The sequence below is a fragment of the Opisthocomus hoazin genome, chromosome W (genome assembly GCF_030867145.1).
Source record: "Opisthocomus hoazin isolate bOpiHoa1 chromosome W, bOpiHoa1.hap1, whole genome shotgun sequence".
In the NCBI taxonomy this organism is placed as follows: Eukaryota; Metazoa; Chordata; class Aves; order Opisthocomiformes; family Opisthocomidae; genus Opisthocomus; species Opisthocomus hoazin.
Window position 1 is genome coordinate 27,307,003 of NC_134453.1, and position 14,284 is coordinate 27,321,286.

A 14,284-nucleotide genomic window follows, 5' to 3' on the forward strand; every position below is an offset into this window, starting at 1 on the left:
GGGACACAAGCATCTCCTAGGGAAGCTCAGGAAGTGTGGGCTGGATGAGTGGTCAGTGAAGTGGATTGAGAACTGGCTGAATGGCAGAACTCAGAGGGTTGTCATCAGCGGCGCTGAGTCTAGTTGGAGGCAGGCAACTAGTGGTGTCCCTCAGGGATCAGTACTGGGCCCAGCCTTGTTTAAATTCTTCATCAACGACCTGGATGAAGAGTTAGAATGTACCCTCAGCAAGTTTGCTGATGACACCAAACTGGGAGGTGTGGTAGACACACCGGAAGGCTGTGCTGCCATTCAGCGAGACCTGGATAGGCTGGAAAGTTGGGCAGAGAGGAACCTGATGAGGTTCAACAAAGGCAAATGCAGGGTCCTGCACCTGGGGAGGAACAACCTCATGCACCAGTACAGGCTTGGGGTGGACCTGCTGGAGAGCAGCTCTGCGGAGAGGGACCTGGGTGTCCTGGTGGACGACAGGTTAACCATGAGCCAGCAGTGTGCCCTGGCTGCCAAGAAAGCCAATGGGATCCTGGGGTGCATCAAAAAGAGTGTGGTCAGCAGGACGAGGGAGGTTCTCCTTCCCCTCTACACTGCCCTGGTGAGGCCTCATCTGGAGTACTCTGTCCAGTTCTGGGCTCCCCAGTTCAAGAAAGATGAAGAGCTACTGGAGAGAGTCCAGCGGAGGGCTACAAGGATGGTGAGGGGACTGGAACATCTCCCCTACGAGGAGAGGCTGAGGGAGCTGGGCTTGTTCAGCCTGAAGAAGAGACGGCTGCGAGGGGACCTAATAAATGCTTATAAATATCTGAAGGGTGGGTGTCAGGAGGATGGGGCCAAGCTCTTTTCAGTGGTGCCCAGTGACAGGACAAGGGGCAATGGGCACAAATTGAAGCACAGGAAGTTCCGTCTGAACATGAGGAAGAACTTCTTCCCTCTGAGGGTGACGGAGCACTGGAACAGGCTGCCCAGGGAGGTTGTGGAGTCTCCTTCTCTGGAGATATTCAAGACCCGCCTGGACGAGGTCCTGTGCAGCCTGCTGTAGGTGACCCTGCTTCGGCAGGGGGGTTGGACTAGATGACCCACAGAGGTCCCTTCCAACCCCTACCATTCTGTGATTCTGTGATTCTGTGATTCCCTGTACAGCCCCGCTTGGACCTTCCTCTCCGGGGACAGGAAGAGGAATCAAGCTGGTGTGGCTGTCCAGGGAACCCTGTGGCATCATCCACCTGCAGGATCAGCACTTCCTTTCCAGCCTGGGCATAGAGAGGAGTCTCCAGCTGGACTGGAGACTACTGGGGACAAGTCCGGACAAGTGGAGAGAAAGGGGCCTGCCCTCTGCCAGGGACTTGACATGCTTGTGCTGTTCTGGAGTACAGGAGTCAGGCAGGTTAGACCAGTCTCAGGGGCTCAGGCCTGTAATCACCCCTTTAGGCAACAGCAACAAGATCTCCCAGTACTCACCAAGAAGACCTGCCCTGGCTGCATGCACTGAATGAGGCGGGGCTGGCATCCTACGCTGCCAGCCCCACGGCAGGGATGGGAACCTGACCTAATGTTACAGTTAGCTCTGCCGGCTTGGACCAGAGACCTCCACCACCTCTTAGAGATCTTAGAGGTCTTTTCCAACCTTAATGATTCTATGACTGGAGGATTGCCAATGTGACACCCATCTACAAGAAGAGCCGGAAGGAAGATCCTGGGAACTACAGGCCTGTCAGCCTGACCTTGGTGCTGGCCAAGATTATGGAGGGATTCATCCTGAGTGCGCTCACCGGGCATGTGCAGGACAACCAGGGGATCAGGCATAGCCAGCATGGGTTCATGAAAGGCAGGACCTGCTTGACCAACCTGATCTCCTTCTATGACCAGGTGACCCGCCTAGTGGACGACAGAAAGGCTGTTGTCTACCTGGACTTTAGTAAGGCCTTTGACACTGTTCCCCACAGCATCCTCCTGGAGAAACTAGCTGCCCGTGGTTTGGATGGGTGTACTCTTCACTGGGTAAAAAACTGGCTGGATGGCCGAGCCCAGAGAGTTGTGGTGAATGGAGTTAAATCCAGCTGGCGGCCAGTCACGAGTGGTGTTCCCCAGGGCTCCGTTTTGGGTCTGGTCTTGTTTAATACCTTCATCAATGATCTGGATGAGGAGATTGAGTGCTCCCTCAGGAAGTTTGCAGATGACACCAAATTGGGCGGGAGTGTTGATCTGCTGGAGGGTAGGAAGGCTCTGCAGATGACCACTCTCTGCAGATATTCTCTGCAGAGAACAAGTCTTATAAGGAGTGGCTGAGGAAACTGGGATTGTTTAGTCTGGAGAAGAAGAGGCTGAGGGGAGACCTTATCACTCTCTACAGCTACCTGAAAGGAGGTTCTAGTGAGGCAGGTGTTGGTCTCTTCTCCCAAGTAACTAGTGATAGGATGAGAGGAAATGGCCTCCAGTTGTGTCAGGGGAGGCATAGACTGGATATTAGGAAAAAATTCATTACTGAAAGAGTGGCCAGACATTGGAACAGGCTTCCCAGGGCAGTGGTGGAGTCCCCATCCCTGGAGGTGTTAAAAAACCGTGTAGACATGGCACTTTGGGATATGGTTTAGTAGGCATGGTGGTGTTGGGTTGATGGTTGGACTTGATGATCTTAGAGGTCTTTTCCAACCTTAATGATTCTGTGATTCTGTTCTATGATTCAATTAGCAGCTGGGTGGCACCAGGGGCTGCAGAGCCCACCATGGGCTCTTGCACTGTCCACCCACTCCTGTACCATTCATATATCGCCCACTCCTGCCTGCCCTGAGGGCCTGACATCCTTGCTACATGGGGCCTCAATTCTGATTTTCAGCCCAGTTTCAGAGCTGTGAGAATCCTGGCCACAAGTTTTTCTGGAGTGATAAATACTGAAATGGCTGTGAGAACCGAGGAGATGCAGAAAAAGCCACTGGCAGGCTGAGGAGCTCCAGAGCCTGACAAACAGCCCGTGCCTGGCAGCTCTGCCCTTTTCCTGTTCCCGCAGCTCTGCCTGCTCCTGCGGAGTGAAGGCTTAGGGGCAGGCGTGCAAAAGGGGAAGCAGTTCTCCAAGTGAGTCAAGGCCATCTGGAGAGTGAGGCTATGTGCGGTGTTTTGACCCTTGCCATGATGGTGATGGGAAGGTGGCAGGTCAGGGTGGTTGAGCCCAGGGATTTCGTTTAAAAGGAATTACGAATGGTATATAACCATACACCAGCACATGCTGGGGGCTGACTGGCTGGAAAGCGGCTTGGCAGATAAGGACCTGGGGGTCCTGGTGGACACCAGGTTGAACATGAGCCAGCAATGTGCCCTTGCCACAAAGGCAGCCAATGGTATCCTGGGCTGCATTAGACAAAGTATTGCCAGCAGGTCGAGAGAAGTGATCCTTCCCCTCTACTCAGCACTGGTGAGGCCACACCTGAGAGCATGCAGCAAAGGGCCACTAAGATAATTAAGGGATTGAAGCACCTCTCCTATGAGGAAAGGCTGGGAGAACTAGGACTGTTCAGCCTGGAGATCTGAAGGCTCAGGGGGGTAACTTATCAATGTATATAAATACCTGAAGGGAGGATGCAAAGAAGATGAAGCCAAGCTCTTTCCAGTGGTGTCCAGTGACAGAAGCAGAGGCAATGGGCACAAACTAGAACACAGGAGGTTCTGTCTGAACATCAGGAAACACTTTTTTTACTGTGAGGGTGACCAAGCATTGGAACAGGTTGCCTAGAGAGGTTGTGGAGTCTCCATCCTTGGAGATATTCAAAAGCCATCTGGACATGGTCCTGGGCGATGGCTCTAGGTGGCCCTGCTTGAGCAGAGGGGTTGGACAAGATGATCTCCAGAGGTCCCTGCCAACCTCAACCCCTCTGTGATTCTGTGTAATCCGCCACACTGCAGCCTGTCCTGGCTACCCCCCCACACTCACCTCTCTGCAGCAGAACCCCACTCTGCTCTGGATTAACTTCCCAGTCCAGCAGCAGACAGTCATTGGCACAACTAGCTGAAGATACCTGCCAGCCAGGGACCCCTCAGAAATGGTGTGGCTGCCATGGAACGGCTCCCACCATCACGGTGTGCCTCTGAATGTCTGCACCATCCTCTCCAGCTCTTCAGCCTGCACAGCAGCTCTGAGGGGAAGGAAAGGGGGAGACACAGGGCTGGAGTGATTCAGATGCTTACCGGAAGAAGGGAAGGAGGGTACTGCCTGCCTGCGGGGTTGCATAGGCAGAGAAAGCAGCATTGAGGCTTAGCCTCTCCCAACCTCTCAAACCCAAAGGCCACATACATCTAGGCCATCTCAGGCAGTGTTATCACCTTGATTTCCATTTAAACCACAAATACTTTAAGCTAAGCTGTGAACTCTCATACCTTGCTCATATTTTACTCCCCTTTTGTGTGCCTTCCTGTATGAAAACCTGTGCATATGAACAGATCCCTGCTGCTTTTTGGTGACCATTTCATGGCTTGCTTTCCAAGACACTGCAGATCACCAGCAATCTCTGGGCCTCCAGCCAGCCACTGGTCTCATGTCCACCTCCCGCCCACAGCACAGGATACTTTCTGGCCCTGCAGACAAGGAGAAGATCTTGCAATTGCTTTCTTCCAATAAGAGATGTCTAGCAGGGAAGGCAGAAACTGGGAGCCTGACAGCAACAGCCCTGAGCCATGATGGCTCCCCACCAGCTTCCCCCAGCACAGACAGCAGTCCTTTCATGTGCACAGCACTCACCTGCTCAGAGGTGCCCTTGATGTATGAAGGAGATTTGCAGATGCAGTGCAGCTTCCCTGCAGTCATAATCCACCAACATCGCAGCTTTGATGCCTGGAAGGGGACAAGGAGAGTCAGCCCAGACAGCAGCTCATGGTGCAACACCTTCAGAGTGGGCAGGAGCCCTTGGGCACCTCCATCCTTAGCCCATCTGTTGCAGGGGCAGCCTGTGAGCTTTGCCAAGGAACCTCCAGGTGAAGGAGGAAACACTGCCCATCCCTGGGGACCATGCCCTCCCTATCTCCCTCCCCATGCAGCCCTCGACTGGGGGCTCACTGCAGTGGCCGTCCTGAGGAAAGCTGCTATCTGTTCTGCTGAGCATCCCAATCACAAGCGCTGCTCTGAATATGGAAACAGCAGGGCCAGGCAGATGAACAAAATCCCTGAAGGGATGCTCAGAGGCACCAAACACCGAAGTGCATCCCTGTTCCGGCACCGTGCAAGTTCTGCATCCTGTCATCTTGTAGGTGGGAAGCCAGCTTCAACAGGTCACTCACTGTGCTTGCTGCCTGACCTCACCTGCCCCAGGAAACAGGCTGTTCTTTCATTCCATTTCCTATAAGATTTGTAATTAACAGGCACTCATGGCCAGTCCCTGAGAGCTGGCCAGCCCAAAAGCCACCACCAGCAGTGCTGGGGAAGGGCACTGCCAGCAACCAGCCAGAACAGAAATGTAACATGCCAGCTCCCAAGGAGCACTCACAGCAGGGCAAATCAACGCCATAGCATAAAAAACCTCTGGTCCAAAGCCTCAACAAAAGCTCTTTGTAAAGATCAACTCCTCCTGGCACCCCGCATGGGGCCTACACAAAGGCAGGTAGAAAAGCAGGTGAACGCTCGCAGCTGTGGGCAGACACCAAGGTGGCAACACACTGTGGTCCGTCTGCCTGGAAGGTGGAGAGCTCTTCTGCCAGGCTGCTGCTTCCCTCCTCCATCCCTAGGGGAGATTTGTACCATGACTTGGCATGGCACAGTCAACTGCAGGGAAACAAAATTAAGCAAGCAGTGGCAAGAGTCAGCATGGTGCGGCAGGAGAAAGCCATATCCTTCCTGCGCATGTCCATGCTGGGACAAATTTGCAGTTTCCTTTATTTCTCCTTCCCACGTCCTTCTGCAGTCACAGCCCTTTCTGAATCCTCATGCAGGCAGGCTGAACCCTTTGCTCCCCAGTGGCAGCTGCCTTTCAGGAGAATGGGTCCATCAGGAGAGGCTGACATGCTGACACCACAAATCCCATCCCATCAATCTCAACCCTAGTCACCAGGTGATGCCAACACTACCAGTAGTGCACATGCCTAGCACGAGGGGTTGCACCTCATTTTGCCAACCCAGATACTGTCACCCGAAGCATTGTGCTGGGAAATGCCAGGATTCCCCAGCCCACCCCAAAAGTGTCTCCAAGTACACCTTGGGACTTCCTTGTACATCCTTCCCGAAGGGCTTCCCGGTAGCCTGGGATGGGGAGCAGCTGGAGCACAGCACTGCTCCTCACACTCTTGCAAGGCACCATGGTCAGGGGAAGTTCCCTTCCCCCTTCCCCTAGCCTTTGGGGTTTCTATTGACTGTGTTTAGCTCTTCCTCTCAGGGCAGCTCCTCCCCGCTGAGAGCCCAGCCAGCTCTTACAGCACCCAGCGGGAGCCCACCATCCCCCTACAGAGCCAGAGAGCAACATGGGGACCAGGGACTCCTGCACCCACAGCAGGGACAGGAAGACAGCACCTAGTCACCTCTAACTTCTCCCCTTGAGCTGGGCATCTCTGGAGCCCTGCTTCTGACCACCTGGATGGTACAGAGCCAGGTCCAGGTCCTCATCAGCTCAGCTGAGCAGCACAGGTACCATCCTATAGACACAGCACATGGGGCTCCATGTGCCCAAGTCAAGGATTTGGCCCCTCCTAAGCCCAAGTGATCATGATTTTGGATTTTGTTGGTGTTTCAGCCTGTGCTTGTACTCTAAGATAGGACTTAAAGGGCTTTGCCTGTGAGGGGAAGCCCAGCAAGAGCTCCTCCTGCTCTCTGCCCTGCTCCTGCCAAGCTCCCAGGCACCCTTGACAGTCAGAGGGCAGGAGGGGGCCTGTGGTTTTGCGAGGATCTCCCAGCACCTGGGTCCAGAGCTATGACAGACATGGCTTTCCTCTCTTCCTCCAGCCCGGCGAGGCCTGGGGAAGGGCACTACACTCCAACGGCCACGATACACCCAGTGCCAAAGGACCTGCAGGGAGGGAGCATGTCCCAGGTGCTGGCGCAGAGACACTGCTTTCCCCAGGGACACTGAGCCACCAGATCCTGATGCGGGATGACACAGCCAGGCCTGGGGGGGATCAGGGACTTGGCTTACCTGCTGGTTTCATTCCTATTAGCACATCCAGGGTGGACCCAGGATTAACAGACCGTGGTCTCAGTCTGGTGGCGACAGAGCAGGACAGCGGGTAAGGAAGGGTCTCTGGCTGGGTGGTGCAGCAGCTATACCATATGCCAGGCTGCAGCCTGCAAGAGGATCTGTTGCTGTTTTAACTGTACTGTACCATCCAGAATGGAAGTGTGATGGGTACAGGGGCAGCTCTGCCAGCCAGGGGGGCATCTGCCAAGGGGCAGGACAGGCAGAGACCTTGGAAAGGGAGCCTGGCAGGGCTGACAGCATGGCACTGCTGCAAGGAGGAGAGTAATGCCCAAATGGGCCGCACTTGCCCAGCAGGGATCCATGCAGCTTCCCAGAGCAGCACTGCCAGCCAGGCAAGGGGACACACCAATGAGGAGCAAGAGACTTTGGTCTGGGCATTGCTGCCTGGGACAGAGCACCATGCCTGGGGGCTGGCAGGGCTGAGAGGGGTCCTTGCACCATTTAGACAACAAAAAACCTCAAACCAACCCCAAACTGGCTTTTGCTGCCTTCCTCCCTCCTGCTCCCTCTCCTGGGAAGTGCTAAGGAGACCTTCACAGCCTCACTGGGGGTGAAGCAGGAACAACACAGCCAAGAAAGAGAGAGGCTGTCATTACAACAATCATCCTCAGTATGAGCAGAGCACAAGGCAAGAGAAGAAGCAACAGAAACTGCTGGAAATGGACTGCCTGGAGGATAAGTTGCAGTTCTATCAGTCCTATCTGAACCCAAGGAGAAGGAAGGAAATCTAACCAGTGGAAGTGCAAATCCACAAACTCCTTGGCACAGGCTAAGAGCAGAGCTTGAGAAGCACCTGCAGGCAGAAAATTTCCATCACACCCCTAAAGTACAGAGGCCCCAGCAACGATGCTGCCACCAGAGAAGGGTTTCTCCACAGCCTGAGAGATCAGGTATACCACCATCAGGAGAGAGACAGATGCGTGAGGCTGGGGACCACTTCTGCACTGTCCCTAGGAGAGGTGGCAATCCTGGAGAGAAGCTGATTAGAGAGATGCTACAGGACCAAACTGTGCCTGAAGGGAAAGACGACCAGTTTGGATGTGGCTCTGGCACTCCCCTGGGATTCAGGTCGGGGAGGAAGGAGCTCACACTTGGTGGAAACAAGGGAGAGGGAAGGAGGGAGGATGCAGAGGGAGGGAGCATCCCTGCCCCACTGCAAGGGCAAGTGCTGCTCTCTGGGTCCTCAGGAGGCCTCCTGCTGTGCCAGATTTATGCAGCTGCAGAGCCTCACTCAGTGTTGGCCCCTGTGCTGATAATGGGGAGGAAGCCCAAGCCCGGAGGGGAAGGATGGGGCAAGAGGCAGTGCCCATGTTAGGAGTGCGAGCTCCTAGAAACCATCAGAGACAGCTTCTACAGAGACAGACCTGACATCTTTCTCTGCCCTGCAACACCCACGTCCAGGAGGCGCTGCTGCTGCCCTTCCTCTGGTCCTGGTCCTGCGGGAGGGGACACTGACCGGGTGCAGGAGCCCTCAGGGACAGAGCAGCCCTTCCTGCAGGGCACCTTGCTGGGGCTCCAGGCTGCAGTAGGCTCCCGAGTGCCCAGCTGCCCGGCGGCTCCCCAGGGGCTGAGGTCTACCCAGCAGTGTGCAGTGCCTCCCCAGGCCCACATACAGGTGCTGTAGGAGGTGACGTGGGGACTGAGTCCTTCCACTTGGCCGACCTGGGATAACACAATGAAATCTCTCCCAGGAGCTCCGGGAGCCGGAGCAGAGCTCCTGGCCCTGGGGGCTTACCACTGCTCTGTCTGATATCCCATGTCTTGGCATGGATCGCTTCCACACACCTTGCCCGGGTACCTCGTGTGCAGGCAGCCACGCTGACAATAGCCTGCAGCCGGGAAGGGGAGCTCGCAGGGTCTGCAGGCAAATCCTACTATGCAACGGCCGCCTGTTTATGGCTTTCCCCCACATCCACCCCTCCCCACCAGCCTCCCCTCCATGCACGGCTGCCCCTCTCCCCAGGAAAGCACAGTAAAATAATGAAAAGCAGCTTAAAATCCGTCAGGACAATCAGGCAGCTCTCCAAAGCTGGTAGCACCCCTTGCCCACCCAGCTCAGCAGGCTCAAACTTCAGCGATACAGCCCATGGCCGCCCAGCTCCAGTGTTCAACTGGGAGCCCAGGAAACCTGCAGCAGGCAGGGCAGGGAAATCCCACGCAGCAGCTGCTCAGGGGAGGACAGCCCAGGTTGAGGACAGACCTTTGTTTCTGCCCGTCTTGCTCAATGCCGGAGGAGGAAGAGGGGAGGGGTGGGGGACAGCTAGAAACAATAACACCCCTAGGAGGGATGTCACAGCCACGTTAATCACTTTGAATTCCAGCCACTGCGGACTGGGGACTGCAAATATGGGCAGCAAATGGAGCTGCTCAGACCTCTGAAACAATTGGATCCTTTCACAAGAGCCAAGCCCAGGATCCAGCACAGGAATTCAGTCCCTGCTGGAAGTCGAGAGATCAAATACATGGAGAGGCAGACGCAGCACAAGCAATCCTCAGCCACCACTATATCTGGCTCTGCAGCCCCTGGCACTGCTCTAATCTCAAGTGCCTTCTCAGATGGAGCGATGGTGAAGGACGATGACAACAGAGAGCCTGAGCCCCCAGCGGAGCTGAGCTGAAGACTGGCCCCTTACCATCCAACTTATTCCACTTGTGGCAAGGTGCAGAAATGCTGCCAATTTGAAAGAGGATTTAGCGGAGGAAACTAGAGGCCTCAAAGCCCTGCTTGACTGGAGAAACAGCCTGCAGAAAGGAGGCTCCCAAAGCTTCTGGCTGGGCTCCACAGCCCTGCGAGGGAGATGCCTAGCCTGGCAGGCTTGCCAGCCCACATCACGATCCTGGCGAGACACACACACAGCACATGTAGGCTCCTGCTTGGCGTCTCAACAGCAAGGAAAATGCACAGAGGCTTCTGCCAGAAAACAAAGAGGCAGCGGCAGAACTGGGGGGTGGGGAAAACTTCCCACTGCCCAAGAGGATCCCTGCAGAGGCAGGAGGGTGCTGCTGGGCTCCATCATGGCACCCCGTCACCCTTGCCCGGCGCAGGGAGTCCGGAGGATGGGCCAGCCCCTGCTCCCCTCCCCAAGGCAACATAGGGTGGGAAGCGCTGGAGGATGCAAGCCAGGCGCAGGACAACAGCTGGCCACAAGAGGAAAATTCCTCCGTGATGGCTCCGCTTCATAAAAAGCTGCATCTTTTCACCTCAGGGATGGGGGGAGGGAAAGTGCAGCCGGCACTACGGCTGCAAGCCTGCAAGCTTTACCGCCAGGGGAATTTGCGGAGCCCAACGGCCATGGCAGTCACCCTGGGGCAACAAGGAAAGTGCCCACAGCATCGCAGCGAAACCAAGTCCCTGGCTGCCCAGGCTCAGGGACATGTCGGATGGCTCCTTTCCAGTTCTCCCATCCCTCTCTGGGGCACAGTGGCCCAAGGGACAGGGACCTCAGCCGCTGGATGACCACACAGACTGGCTTCTCCATTCCAGACCTCACTGCCAACTGCAACAATGTCACACTCCCACAAACCCGCCAAGGCAAGTGCTATGTGCTCACAATGGTGGAAGCAACCACTGGATGGCTGGAAACCTACCCTGTGCCTACCCACTGCCCGGAATACCATCCTGGGCCTTGAAAAACAAGTCCTGTGGCGACATGGCACTCCCGAAAGAATTGAGTCAGGCAACGGGACTCACTTTCGCAACAGCCTCATAGACACCTGGGCCAAAGAACATGGTATCGAGTGGGTGTATCACATCCCCTACCAGGCACCAGCCTCCGGGAAAATTGAACGGTACAATGGACTGCTAAAAACCACTCTGAGAACCTTCAAACACTGGAATACTAATTAAGCAAAAGCCACCTGGTTAGTCAACACCAGAGGATCCACCAACCGGGCTGGCCCTGCTCAATCAAATCTTCCACACCCTATAGAAGGGGATAAAGTCCCCGTAGTGCACATGCAGAATATGTTAGGGAAGGCTGTTTGGGTTAGTCCTGCCTCAGGCAAAGGTGAACCTGTCTGCGGGATTGCTTTTGCTCAAGGACCTGGGTGGGCAATGCGAAAGGATGGGGAAGTCCAATGTGTATTTCATGGGGATTTGATTTTGGGTGAGAATAGCCAAGGAATTAAATTGTATATTGTTAACTGCTAAACGACCCTGTCACTGTCTGCCATCACTACTATAGTTGCAATATGCCATATAAAAGGTATTACAGTAAGAATCACCCAAACTAATGAAGGATGGACTTTGATGAAACCAAACAAAGTGCAGTGGTGATGGGACTGGACCTGGCTTCAACAACTGGCACCCAGCAGCTTCATCAAGATCGACATCTTCAACCCGCACACCATGAGCATGGGCCATGCCAGGTACACCAGGCACAAGCTCTGGATGCACATGTGACCATCCAACACCGCATACCATCTCTCCTGCTCTGAAAGACTGTTACGACAGATGGAGCCCAAAGCCATGGATTAAATGAACTCAACAGACATTTTGGAGGGATGATCCATAGACTAAGGGAGCGATATCTGTGTGATATATGTATATATCTCAAAGACAGGAAAAGTGGTGGCGAATAATTGGAAAATGGGGGACCCGGGCATGACATAAATGGTATAGAATAAGGGGTGGATAATGTCCTGGGTTCGTCTGGGATAGGGTTAATTATCACAAGATGCTGGGAGGGGACATAAAGGGAAGGGTGACCTAAACCAGCCAAACTGGATATTTGCTACCATGTGACTTCATGCTCACTATATAGCTCCACGAGCTGACCAGGGGAGGGGAATTGCTGCTCTGGAGCCGGCTGGGCATTGTGTGGTGAGAAAACTGCACTGTGTATTTGTCCTGGGTTCGGCCAGGACAGGGTTAATTTTCACCAGAAGCCAGGAGGGGACACAGCTGGACGGGCTGACCCAAACTGGCCAAACAGAACAGGGCATTTGATACCATGTGCCATCATGCTGGGTTCTGGGTGGGGGAGCTGGGCGGGGGGGGAGGGAGGGGGAGGAAGGCAGTCGAGGCTTTGGAGGGAGCGGGGCACTGGGCGGTGAGAGTTGCTCTGTGCATTTCGCTGTTTGTATTGTATATTCTCCTTATCAGTATTGTTGTTGTTACTGTTCGCTTCATTTGCTGTTCTGTTAAACTGCCCTTATCCCGACCCACGAGATTTTTCCTTTTTCTTTCCATTCTCCTCCCCACCCCACTAGGGGGAGGGCGACAGAGTGACTGCGTGGCCCTTTGTTGCCGGCCATGGCCAAACTGCAACAGTATTCCTTGCTTTCTATATTCTTTTTATCAGTATTATTGTTATTTCCCTTTTCCTTTGCTGTTCTGTTAAACTGTCTTTATCCCAACTGTGGGACACCAGACTTGTCCGGACTTATTGGTGCCGAAAGCAGAAGTCACCAAGGGTCGGCAGGGAGCAGTGGGGTTTGGGTCTGAGCAACATCTTGAACCACATGCTTATCTTCGGAAGATTTGAGCCACATCTTGCAATATTTGAGCAATGTGCTTACCTTGCAAAACCAACAGGACGGGTTGCAGTCTAACGCTCAAAATGACTGCCTGACAACTGGGGCGAGACAAAGACCTTGCAGCCCGATGTTGCGTCAGCGAAGCCAGCTACACACCCCATACATCTGTACTGAGTTCCCCACCTCCGTGCTGAACCATCGAGCCCCACCAAACTTCCATAATTGTCAACCCTTGCTAAGGGCCAATTGGCACACAATAATTGACTTAGTCCCATCTCATGAAGAGTATAAACCTGGCATTTAGAACCCTCTGTTTTGAGGACAAGAACTCCAACTAACTGGATGGGTTGACGAGCCTGAACCTCTCTCCTCCCCAAGCAGGGATGCCTCTTTGGTAAGATTCGCGCCTCTGACTACGTCAGATGATATCTAGGTGAATTGTCAGTATTGCTTAATTAATTAATTAATTACTGGCTAGCCTTAAGATATTTAGCGCTAAACACAGCAAGTGAATTTATCAATGGCAATTATGAATTTGTTATATCTGTCACCTTAATAAATAATTTATCTTTTCAACTTTGCAAAGCTGTTTCAGTGAAAGTCCTTGAGAGGGCTCTGACAGGCAAACCTTGATTCTGATAAGTGACTACACACACACTCATAGAATCATTAAGGTTGGAAAAGACCTCTAAGATCATCAAGTCCAACCATCAACCCAGCAACACCATGCCTACTAAACCATATCCCAAAGTGCCACGTCTACACGGTTTTTTAACACCTCCAGGGATGGGGACTCCACCACTGCCCTGGGCAGCCTATTCCAATGCTTGACCACTCTTTCAGTAAAGAAATTTTTCCTAATATCCAATCTGAACCTCCCCGGACACAACTGGAGGCCATTGCCTCTCATCCCATCTCTCGTTACTTGGGAGAAGAGACCAACACCCGCCTCACTAGAACCTCCTTTCAGGTAGCTGTAGAGAGTGATAAGGTCTCCCCTCAGCCTCTTCTTCTCCAGACTAAACAAACCCAGTTCCCTCAGCTGCTCAGCCCACTCTTTTAGGCATAAACCGTTGACCAAGTCTGGGACTAAGACTGGATCCAGCCTCACCTAGACTCCTCTCTGAGAAGAAGTTTAGAAAGCAAAGGGGTCCTTTCTCAACCTCGTGACTCAACAGGAGGGCCTTCCCCACCCCCAGCCACATGTCAGACTTGTACTCTTATGCGACACTGTCCTGGGTTCAGCTGGGATAGGGTTAATTTTCACAAGAAGCTGGTTGGGCTGACCCAAACAGCCAATCAAATGGGATATTCTATACCATGTGATGTCATGCTCAGTATTTAAGTGGAGAGCTGGCTAAAGGAGAGGTGTTTGCTAGTCAGGAGCAAGCTGAGCGTTGGGTGATGAGAACATTGCATGCTGTATATGCTTTTTATCAGTATTATTGTTGTTATTTTCTTCTCCCTTTGCCATTCTGTTAAACTGTTTTTATCACAACCCACGAGTTTTGCCTTTTCCTTCCGACTCTCCTCCCCATCCCACCGGGGAGGGGTGAGGAGTGAGAGAGAAACTGCGAGGTTCTTTGTTGCCAACTGGGGCTAAACCACGACAGACACCAACCCACAAGTTTTGCCTTTTTCTT